The sequence below is a fragment of the Canis aureus genome, chromosome 23 (genome assembly GCF_053574225.1).
Source record: "Canis aureus isolate CA01 chromosome 23, VMU_Caureus_v.1.0, whole genome shotgun sequence".
Classification (NCBI taxonomy): domain Eukaryota; kingdom Metazoa; phylum Chordata; class Mammalia; order Carnivora; family Canidae; genus Canis; species Canis aureus.
In genome coordinates this window covers 44,760,614-44,771,872 of record NC_135633.1, presented here as the reverse complement: position 1 = coordinate 44,771,872, position 11,259 = coordinate 44,760,614, and positions in this window count along the sequence as shown.

Sequence of the window (11,259 nt, the reverse complement as noted above, 5' to 3'; positions counted from 1 at the left end):
GTAATCTGGAAGACATAATGTAGTATTTTTTAAATTCTCTGTTGAGCAACCTAGAGCTTTCTGTATTTATTTTTAATGGATCTGAGTCCTATACTTTTTTAAAAGATTTTATTTATTTATTCCTAAGGGACACAGAGGGAGAGAGGCAGAGACACAGGCAGAGAGAGAGAAGCAGGCTCCTCATAGGGAGCCCGATGCAGGACTCGATCCCAGGACTCCAGGATCACACCCTAGGCCGAAGGCAGGCACTCAATCGCTGAACCACCCAGGCTTCCCTGAGTTCCTATACTTAAAGGTATGCTTTTGAGCCCAGGAAATAAACTCTCCCACAATACCCAGATGGCATCTACATATCACATTCCATTACACACCCAATTACTCTGTCACCCCATCAACTAATATTTGAGTGGTGATTATACACTGCCTGTTATTCTAGGCACTGGCTTCTCACCTATGTGACTTGAGAGTAACCAGAAGTGGAGTTACTCTGCACTGGACAACAAAGAGTGTTTTCTTCAGAAAACACCATTAAAATGTAGTCATGGCCTGGCACGTTGGTTAGTCCTCTAAACCTCTCCTGACACTATTCACAAATCTCTTCCCCAACATCCCCTTACCGTTCACATTCATTATCCCGTTGATCCCCTAAACTCTCAAGAGAGAGACAGATGAATATACCCATATCACTGAGGAAAAAAGCAAGATTCAGAGAGGTGGTCAGTTGACACACAGCTTTGCAATTAGCAGAGCCATTATTTACACTCAAATCTTCTGGGTTAAAATGCAGGACTCTCCCTACCACTCTAGAATGTCCTTTGCATAAATTAGTTTATGGGGTTGGCTGGTATTGTAGACCTTCTAGGGAAGGTACAGAAACAATATCAGGGGAGCCTAGATGGCTCAGTCAGTTAAGCATGTGCCTTCAGCTCAGGTCATGATTCCAGGGTCCTGGGGTGGAGTCCCACATTGGGCTCCCTGCTCCGCGGTAAGCATGCCTCTCCCTCTGCCTCTGCCTTCCTCTCTCTCTGTCTCTCATGAATAAATAAATAAAATCTCAAAAAAAATGTTCAGTCTCCCCAAGCTGCCCAGATCCCCTATAGCCCCACATCAGTACACCTAACCAGCCCGGCTACCTCATTTGACTGACCACTGATAGCATCTTATCTGAAATCCTGCAAGGTGGAAATGCTGGGTGCCCTGACAACTCAGAGGCAAACTAAGGGCAATGAAGAGCCTCACCCTGGCATGCAAGAGGCAAAGAAGAATGCTCATTCCTCTCTCTGCTTCCACCTCCAACCCTCCTGCACTCCCCACATAAATATTCACAGGACCTCACAACTACATACCCAATAAATGGAAGAGGAGTCGGTGATGAAAACCAGAGCCAGTAAGGAAAACCAGATGAGCCCCATGTTCATTAATGAAAAGAGACATTCATAAGGCTCTCATTACACACAGGGCATTCAGGTGGTGAGGATGCAAGGTGGTGTAACATGTCTTTGATGTGCACAGATGATTTAATTGCCCTCTATCCCCAATAGCAGACAAATAGATCAATGAGAATTAGCAAAGCTCCTTGAAAAATAGGGCATAGCCTTTTATCTCACGAATTTCAAAGACCCTTTACGAACATTCATTAGGCCCAACCTCATTCCATAGGCAGTGAGTGGAAAACCCAATAGGAGCTGGAGACTGTGCTTTATCTCTATCTCCTCACAATCGCCTCTCCAGTAGGGTCTGATTAGTGAACCATTTCTTTTATTTAGCACTCACTGAGCTAGCCAAGTGCAATCTTTATGAGGAAGTAGCTCTTTTGCCATAGGGTGGACTTCTTCCCTTCCAGAGAGTGTAGGATGATTACTGGGAGAGCAGATACAGCAAGAGACAGTGGCAGGGATCGAGGCGAGTCTCTGGCTTCCATCCTCAGGGCATGTGGTCATCCCTAAAAGCTAAAGAATTATCGATCTCGCCATACTCCATATATTCTATTTATCACAGTAAGGAGTTTATTCTGACCATGAACTATACTCTCAATATCTCATTATCTTCCTGAGAGGTTACATCTGGAATCAGAAAGATGTGGGTGTTTATCCATTTTTGTTTACACAATAGCTATATGACCTTGAACAAGATTGATTACTCTTGGAGCTTCAGTTTTCTCATTTGTAAAATGGGAATGATAATAATAGTATCAGTCCTACAGAGTTGTGGGAACTAGATGAAGAAACACACCTGAAACACTTTAACGTATGCCAAGCACAGATTAAATGCTCAACAACTATTAGCCAATATTAAAGTTCAACACAATTCCCCGAAGCAAATATTAGATAGCATTAGTCCCTTTTTATAGATGAGGAGATAAAGTCATCTCCCAAGGTCACCAACCGTAAGTGACAGAACCCAGACTCGGGGTGGGGGGATTGTAACTGACCCAGATCCCACAGTGGTAACTACCATCATGTATAGAATGGGTCAAAATGCCACAACCAGGGGGCTCATGGCCACCATCCCAACTTGGCATGCTCCAGTCATCTTGACAGAGTGCAGGGAGCACTCTGAGCAGAGCAGACACAGGGAAGCAAAAGACTAGAAGACTTGGCTGGCCCAGACATGAAGCTCAAACTCTCATATATAAGTATCAAAGCAATGGCAAGCAAAGAAATGCTTTGGTCTGAGATACTATTATCATCACTTTTATTCAAATGGATAAGTTGAAGCTGGTAGGGTTTAGGTAACCTGCATTAAGCCACATAATGACTCAGTAACAGAGCCAGGACTGAAACCCAGGTTTTCTGCTCTTAACTGCTTCATGACATGGCTACAACCCTATAGACACCATGTACTGTGGGCTCTTTTCTGGGTCTACAGGCAGAACTGAAGGAGAAAAAGAGGCAAATCAACCTTTACTGAGCACCTCCTGTGTGTCCAGTTCCTTGTTAAATACCCTGTATATTTTTATTTAATCACGACAACAATCCAGAGAGGAAAGTTTAAATTTACAGAGAAGAAAACAGAAGTTCAGTCTCTAATTCAGGAAATCTACCAAGGTCACCACCCAAGAAGCAGGGAGCTTGAAATTCCAGTTTTGCCCACTTCACTTCCCACATCACACTACCCCTTGGGGAAGGCTTGGGAGAGCCCATTTTCTCATGGGCATCATAAGCTCTGGACACCCTAGAGCCATTTGGATTTTTTCTTTAAGAACTGGGTCAAAATAAATAAAATCTTTAAAAAAAAAAAAAAAAAAGAACTGGGGCAAGATCAGCTCAGACTGTTGAGAGAATTTTAGTCAAATCCCTTATTATACCCAACGTGAAGCTGTCTTCAAAGCTCATCAGGAAGATAGATAAAATGTGCCACCTAAAACCAGCCTCTTGGACTCTTCAAGAGGAGTGGAGGGGTGCCAGGGCTGAGATGACAGCCTCGAGGCCCATGTATTTCATGGAGAAAGGTCCTCCTACCTTTATCTGGCAAATAACGATAATGCATAGTAATGGTACTTACTGCAGAAAGCCATACTCAGAGGACTCAGCTTGATTTAATTCCGGATCTAAAACTGTTTTTCTCCTCATGATTACAGCTATTCACTTGCTCTAAGATGATTGACTATTTTTCCTTTCTGCAGGTACGTTTTGGGCCATCACTCTCATTGCAGCCTGCATTAAATAAACATCATGCTCTGCATGACGGGGCTGGAGGGGCTGGGTGGGAGCCACAAAGCAAGTCCTTTCTCTCGGGGGTCCCAAATCCCAGGAACCCCAGGACCCAAATGATCTTAGCACTGCCCCCTAATAAGTCACTTTGGTTTCCACTTTGGGAAATCTGTCCCTTGTTGGCTCACAGATATCTGGGTTTTCTCTGCAGTCTGGGAAAAGCTTGAGCCCATGCTGGGTTAATAAGCATTTTTCTCTTTCCTTCACACTTGGTGAAATGCTTTGGAGTAAACGGGTTATTCATGATAAATAAAACTGCCACTTTTCAAGTCAGGTCATGTTGAAAGAATGTCAAAAGAGGGTGGATAAGAGAGAGATTCAAATCGCTTTTAGGATGTCTGTGGATTGCCAGAACTTTAAAGGCTTGCTGTGTGGCCAGCCCGGAGGCTGTACTGTCTCTTATCTGAATGGGAAGCTGAGACGCCGGTTCAAATTAAGAGGGCCATCTCCCAGTGTGTTCGAAGAAGAAAAATACCATTAGTCATAATAATCATGTGTACTTATACAAGACCTTTCATCTGTGCCTCTCAAAGTATTCTAACCACCATTAATTATACCTCCCGACACACCTCTGAGGTAGGTAAAAACTATTACACCCATTTTACAGGTGAATAAAGGACTACCAGGGGAGGAGGAGTGAATTATCTGGGGCCACACATAAGCCAGTGGCTGAGCAAGCAATTCCTGCCCTCCAGGTCGGGGTTAGGGCTACCCTGTTCTTGTTGGCTCTTCTCCCTGAAGGACTGAGCTCCAGGAGACAGTCCAAGATATGCTATTGTGATGCCTCCTCTAGGGACCAATGGAATGGGTCCTTTTTAGTCCAGGCTCTTCAGAGAAAAGTAAATCAGCCTATTTCTGGAAAGTATAAAGGCAGAATAGTCTCATGCTTTGGTCATTGTCCCTTAGGGTAGATGCGGCCCATGATCCACGGGTGCTCGGGATACACCTTGGGCCCTGACTCAGTTGTCCTGGGCACTCACCAAGATGTTCCTTTCAATAGATAGTTACAGGGTCAGGTCTTACGGTAAATCTGAACCACAGATGTTCTTACACAGTGGCTCTTCCTAATGACCAGGGCTCCGTCTTAAAGCGTTGTCTCCCTCATTGCCCGTCACCTTCCAATCCCCATTGTCCACACCACAGGAGCACAGAGCAGGGATACCTCATCTACCTCATCAGGGACTGGGGGAAGCCCAAAAGAAGAGCTGGCAGAGGGATGGGGAAGGTAAGTATTTTAGTCAGAGGTAACAGCAGCATGAGGTTGAAAGGTGAGAGACAGCATAAGTGTGAGGAACGCAAGGCCTTCTTAATGACTGATATGTATCATGTGTGAAAGAGTGAGAGGTCAAGAGCCAAAATAAGGAATTTTATAGAAGAACATCATTAGAGAATGATGAGCTGTGGAAAAACACAATCAAGTGTATATTTTTGGAGTAGCTTGTATTTTGAAAGCCCAAGAGAAGTCCCAGGTGAGGGAGGGCAGGTGCCGAGCTCAGCTGGGGCATATGAACTTCGAGGTGCCTACAGAGCACCCAAGTGCAACAGGCCTGAAAACAGGGGTCCAAAGGTCAGAGCCTGGGCTAGAGATGGCAATTTGGGGGCTCAAAGGCACCATTTTTGATGTTACTAAAATCTTAACAAGAGGTTTAACATTTGCACTTCCTCTTCAGGTTTTCCTGGCAATGTCCTGGATTTGATCTTCACTCAAAAGCCTTGTTCTTAATTTTATCACCATTTGCCATCTAGAGAGGCTGCGAATATTCAAAACAATCAAATCCTGGCTTTTGTTTCCCAGTCCTTCCAGCAGGTTCCCTCTCATCTCACATTTTACAAAAAGCAGTGGGGAGGAATTAGAAGGCACCCTCAACTCTTTACTTGGAAATCCCGTGAAGTAGACCACCCGCTGCATTCACTATACTCTGTACTTTCTATTATTGCTGCAGGCAATGGTGCTACTTATCGTTTCTGCCACTACATAGTAAGGACCACCTTTCCTCAAGTTTCCAGTAAGATTTTCCTTACTTTCCTTTAAGCCCTCACAACCTCCTCGAAGTGCAAAATTCTCTGAGCCATGAGCACCTAAAGCTTTCACTAAGTTCACTTCAAAACCTCGTAGTCTGGGATCCCTGGGTGGTGCAGCGGTTTAGCGCCTGCCTTTGGCCCAGGGCGCGATCCTGGAGACCCGGGATCGAATCCCACGTCGGGCTTCCCAGTGCATGGGGCCTGCTTCTTGCTGTGCCTGTGGCGCTCGCTCTCTCTCTCTCTATGTGACTATCATAAATAAATAAAAATTAAAAGAATAAAATAAAAAACCTCATAGTCTGCTTCCAAAGCCACTCCCACATTTTAGGTTTTTGTTATGGCAGCACCCCACCTCCAAGAACCAAAATCTGTGTTAATTACCTACTACTTTTTTTTAAAAGATTTTTTATTTATTCATTCATGAGACACAGAGACACACAGAGAGAGAGAGGCAGAGACACAGGAAGAGGGAGAAGCAGGCTCCACACAGGGAGCCCAACGTGGGACTCCATCCCGGGTCTCCAGGATCACGCCCTGGGCCAAAGGCAGGCACCATACCGCTGAGCCACCCAGGGATCCCCAATTATCTACTACTTTAGAACAAATTACTCCAGAACTTAGCAACCCAAAGCAATGGCCATTTATTATCTCAGTTTCCCACTGTCAGGAATCTGGAAAGCAGTTGAGCTGGGTGATTCTGAGTGGTTCTCTCACAAGATCATAGTCAAATTATTTGACAGCCAGAGCTGCTATCATCTCTAGGATTGGCTGGGGCTGAAGATGCTTCTTCCAAGCTCAGTCTCAAGGTTGTTGGCACACCTCAGGTCTTCACTGGCTATTGGCTGGAGGCTTCAGTTCCTTGCCATGTGAGCCTCTCCATAGGGTAGCTCACAATATGGCAGCTGGCTTCCTCCAGAGTGAGAGATTGAAGAGGGCTGGGGTCAGGGGAGAAGATACCCAAAATAGAAGCCCAAGTCTTTTATAACTTCATCTTAGTGGTGACATACCATCACCTTTGCCGGAGACAACTGATCACACAGACTAAGGTGTGTGCATACCAGTAGTCAGGAATCACTGAGGCCATCTTGGAAGCAGGTTACTGCAGTTGGGAAAAATCAACTCATCCGGTTTTGTCTCTTTTCTCCATTCTTTTTTAGTTCCTAGCTTCACAAACATTGAGCATCCCTTCTCCTGGGGCAAGGACTCTGCTAGACATTGGATACAGGGACTACCAGATCCTGCCTTTCCACAGGTGTTTGTTTTGTTCAGTCAGTGGAGATGAAATATAAACACAAGTAAAGAGAATTTACATCTACACTTAACACCCATTATGGACCAGGCATTTTGCTAGGCACATCAGTGCATTTCATGTCCACAATAATCTGGCAAGTTAGACACCAATGTCCAGTTTTATGAAGAAGAAAACTAAGAGATGGAAATTTTAGGAATACTGCCCAAATCTCATAACTGGTAAATATCAGGAATGGCACTTTAATTTAGGCTTCCAGGTTATGGAGGAAGGTACAAGGAAGGAGCCTGCATAGAAACACGAAATTGCTAAACTATCAAGAAAGAGCTCAACCATTCAATTCTGCCAACTATAAACTGAAAAAGATGTGGAGAAGGTACGTTGATCCTCCATTTCAGACCTTTGTACCCATATCCTCAGCATCTGCTCCAGGGATTATTATCTCAGGACTCAAGGACAGAAACTTCACAAGAAGAGATGAAAGAATAAAAGAAACGTGAAAAGATTCTTTGTGGGTTTTTTTTTTTAACTTTTAGTATAGAAAAATTTAAATCTAGGGATCCCTGGGTGGCGCAGTGGTTTGGCGCCTGCCTTTGGCCCAGGGCGCGATCCTGGAGACCCGGGATCGAATCCCACGTCGGGCTCCCGGTGCATGGAGCCTGCTTCTCCCTCTGCCTGTGTCTCTGCCTCTCTCTCTCTCTCTCTGTGACTATGATAAATAAATTACAAAAAAAAAAAAAAGAGAAATTTAAATCTATACAAAGTGGAGAGAAATCCTCATGTACTCATCACCAAGCCTCAAGGCTTCAACAGTTGGCTTGTGTCCAGACTTAAGGAGCTGTCTCCTGACTACAGCCCCATGTTGAGAGGTGTTTGGGAGAGAGGCTGGAGGGGCCTCACTCGTCCCCTGGGTGTCAGATTTTATTAACTTTGTTTCTCCTGGGGGACATTTTTACCTCATTTTACCCCATATTCTGGGGCTTCTCTTCTATATATATAACAGCTTGACACATTCTTGCTACGAAAGCCATGTGATGCAGGATAAAGAACACTGGACCTAGAACCAGAGACTAGATATCACTTACCAGCCACAGGAGTGGAGCAACCACTCTATATCCCAATTTCCTCAACTCCAAAATAAAGGTAATGATGCTACCTTCACAGTGTTGTTGTGGAAATTAAATTTTTAATAAAAGTGTATGTGTTTTAGTCCATGCAGGCTGCTATAACAAAAGTACCACACACTGGCTTAAACAACAAACATTTATTTCTCCCAGTTTTGGAGGCTGGTTTAAGTGCAAGATCAAGGCATCAGCAGCTTCAGCGCCTGGTGAGAGCCTGCTTCCTGGTTCATAGAGTTGTCTTCACGTAGGAAAGGGTGGGGAGGTCTTTGAGATTAGTGCTTTTTATAAGGGCACTAATCCTATTCATGAGGGCTCCACCTTCATGACCTAATCACCTCCCAAAGTCCTACCTCCTAATACCTTGAGGTATAGGATACATTGAGGGGTAGGATTTGAACATATGAATTTGGAGGGGACACAGACTCTCAGTCTACAGGTATCAGTGAAAGCAGACATGATCTCTGGTGTATCAAAAATGTCCAGCAGGGCGCCTGGGTGGCTCAGTGGGTTAAATGTCTGCCTTCAGCTCAGGTCAATGATCCCAAGGTCCTAGAACAGAGTCTCGCATTGGGGTCCCTGCTCAGTGAGGAGTTGGCTTCTCCCTCTCCCTCTGTCCCTACCCCCTGCTCGTGAGTGCTCCCTCTCTCTCTCTCTCTCTCTCACATACTCTCTCTCTCAAATAAATAAATAAAATCTTTTTAAAAAAATGTTTACCAAATGCCATCTAAATCTAACGGTAAGAGTCTAAGAGGTAAGAGTAGACACCCATTTCCAGATACTATTTCCCTTTTAACAGAGTTTGCTGAAATGTTGAGACAGGAGAAGGAGCTAATGGTGGAGCTGCAGATGTGAGTGACAGTTACTAGGGAGCCATGAAGCAGATTCTGACCCTTCAGCTCCAGCCCTTCAACCTGCCCTTGCCTTCCCACCACCTGCTGAAAACCTCCTCACACTTAAATCCTGTCAGTCACTGACTCGCTCAACTTCCATGGTGACTGCCATCCTCATGTTGTAACACCTGGGATTTAATAACCCTGGGCATGGACTCGGCCTGAAAACCCACCAGGCTGCCTGCTTGTCCCCAGAATCCTTCACTCTGGTTATAGCCATAGGTATGGCTACACACCTACTCTGCCCCCACCTGGTATCCCTCTGATCCCCTAATACACAGCCCATGAGGAGAGCTGAACCCCAGATACAGAACTGTGTGACACAAGAAACAGAGTCACCAGCCTTTGGTGGGCCTTCCTGCCCCTGTGCCCAGCAAAGCCTCTCCTTTGGGGTCAAGCAGGGGTCTCCCCTAGCAGTGCAGGTGTTTCTATCAGAGGAAGTTGCCTGCTTGGGTGTGTTTAATCTGACTCCTTAGTCTTGAAGTACCACAACTGGCTTGTGAGGAAGATTTACCAGTCATAAGAACTGAAAAGCCATATTTTCTTTTCTTTTCTCCAAAGGTTTTTGTTTTTAGAGTTCAGCGATTCATCAGCTTCATATAACACCTAGTGCTCATCCCATCACGTGCTATCCTTTATGTCCATCACCCTGTTACCCCTCTCCTCCTGAGACCCTCAGTTTATTTCCTATGATTAAATAAGAGTCTCTTATGGTCTGTCTCCCTCTCTAATTTCACCTTGTTTTTTTCTCTCTTCCCCTGTGACGCTCTGTTTTGTTTTGTAAATTCCACAGATAAATGAGACCATATATTTTTTTAATTTTTTTCTTTTATTTATTATTTATGATAGTCTCAGAGAGAAAGAGAGAGAGAGAGAGAGGCAGAGACACAGGCAGAGGGAGAAACAGGCTCCGGGAGCAAGACATGGGATTCGATCCCGGGTCTCCAGGATCGCGTCGTGGGCCAAAGGCAGGCGCCAAACCCCTGCGCCACCCAGGGATCCCTAAATGAGACCATATAATTGTCTTTCTCTGATTGACTTATTTCACTTAGCATATCTCTGGTTCCATCCACCCTGTTGCAAATGGCAAGATTTCATTTTTTTGATGGTTGAGTAGTAGTCTATTGTATATATATGCTACATGTTCTTTATCCATTCTTCAGTCGATAGACATCTGGGCTCTTTCCATGTCAGCTATTGTGAACGTTGCAGAAAAGCCATGTTTTCTTAGCACATCTCAATGTAGCATGAAATTCTGACTCTACTTTCATCTAAAGTGTTGGTTATTCAATGAACAGTGGTATTCCCAGAACCTTGCACATAGTAATAATTAGTTTCAGAAGAAGGGTAAATAAATGAAATGAAAGAACAAAAGAGTTTAGGCAGAGAGAATTCACCTTGACCTAAATCAAAGACTAGCTTCATGGGAGGAAAGTAGAGGAGGACAGATATGAATCTGAGGAAGTTCAAAGGCACAAGGTAGGAAGCTGAAGGAGTCTCTGCAAGATGTCTTTTACTTTTTCTGTGCATTGGGGGGTGAGAGATTATCTCCTGAAAGGGAAGGGTGGCACAAAAGAGGAGGGATGGGTGAAAAGAGAATTGAAGGTCTGAAACCTATGTAGGGAGTGGGACTGAATGTCCAGCAGAGACTCCTGGAGGGATTGCTCGCAGCAGATGGCTCTAAGGATTCAACCATGGTGCCATGGTGGGCATCAGAGGGCAGGGGATGCAATCAACCAAGAAAGAGAATGGATGAAGGGGAAGCCCAATGTAGGGAAGAGTTAGGGGGGATTAGACTTGCATCTAGCTAGCCATCTCCGGTCAACGAGAATTTACCAGGGTCTTACTATGAGCTGGACCTTTGTATTGAATACAAAGAAAAATAGGAGAGCCTCTACTTTGGAGGAGCTAGAAAATGCATCAGGTGTGAGGGAGTCATGAATGCCCAAGTAAAACCACAGACAGTCTTATACTGTGGATCAACTGTAAATGCAAAGAATGACAAGACCAAGGGTGTTTTCTCTTCTCTCTCTCCCTTCTCCTTCTTTCAAACTAAAAATCACAGTTCAGCAACTTGTGTCTGTGCCCAGAATTCTTTTTCAGCAAATATGACCTACACCAGGCAGTCTTAGAACACCACCTGGTGGGACTTCGAGGTATTAAACACTTAGCTTCCAAAGGAAAGAGTTCTTGATTGTACGTACGAATCAGAGAAAACTGTATCCATTCAGCAGGATTTATTGCCCCTAAAAACACTGCAA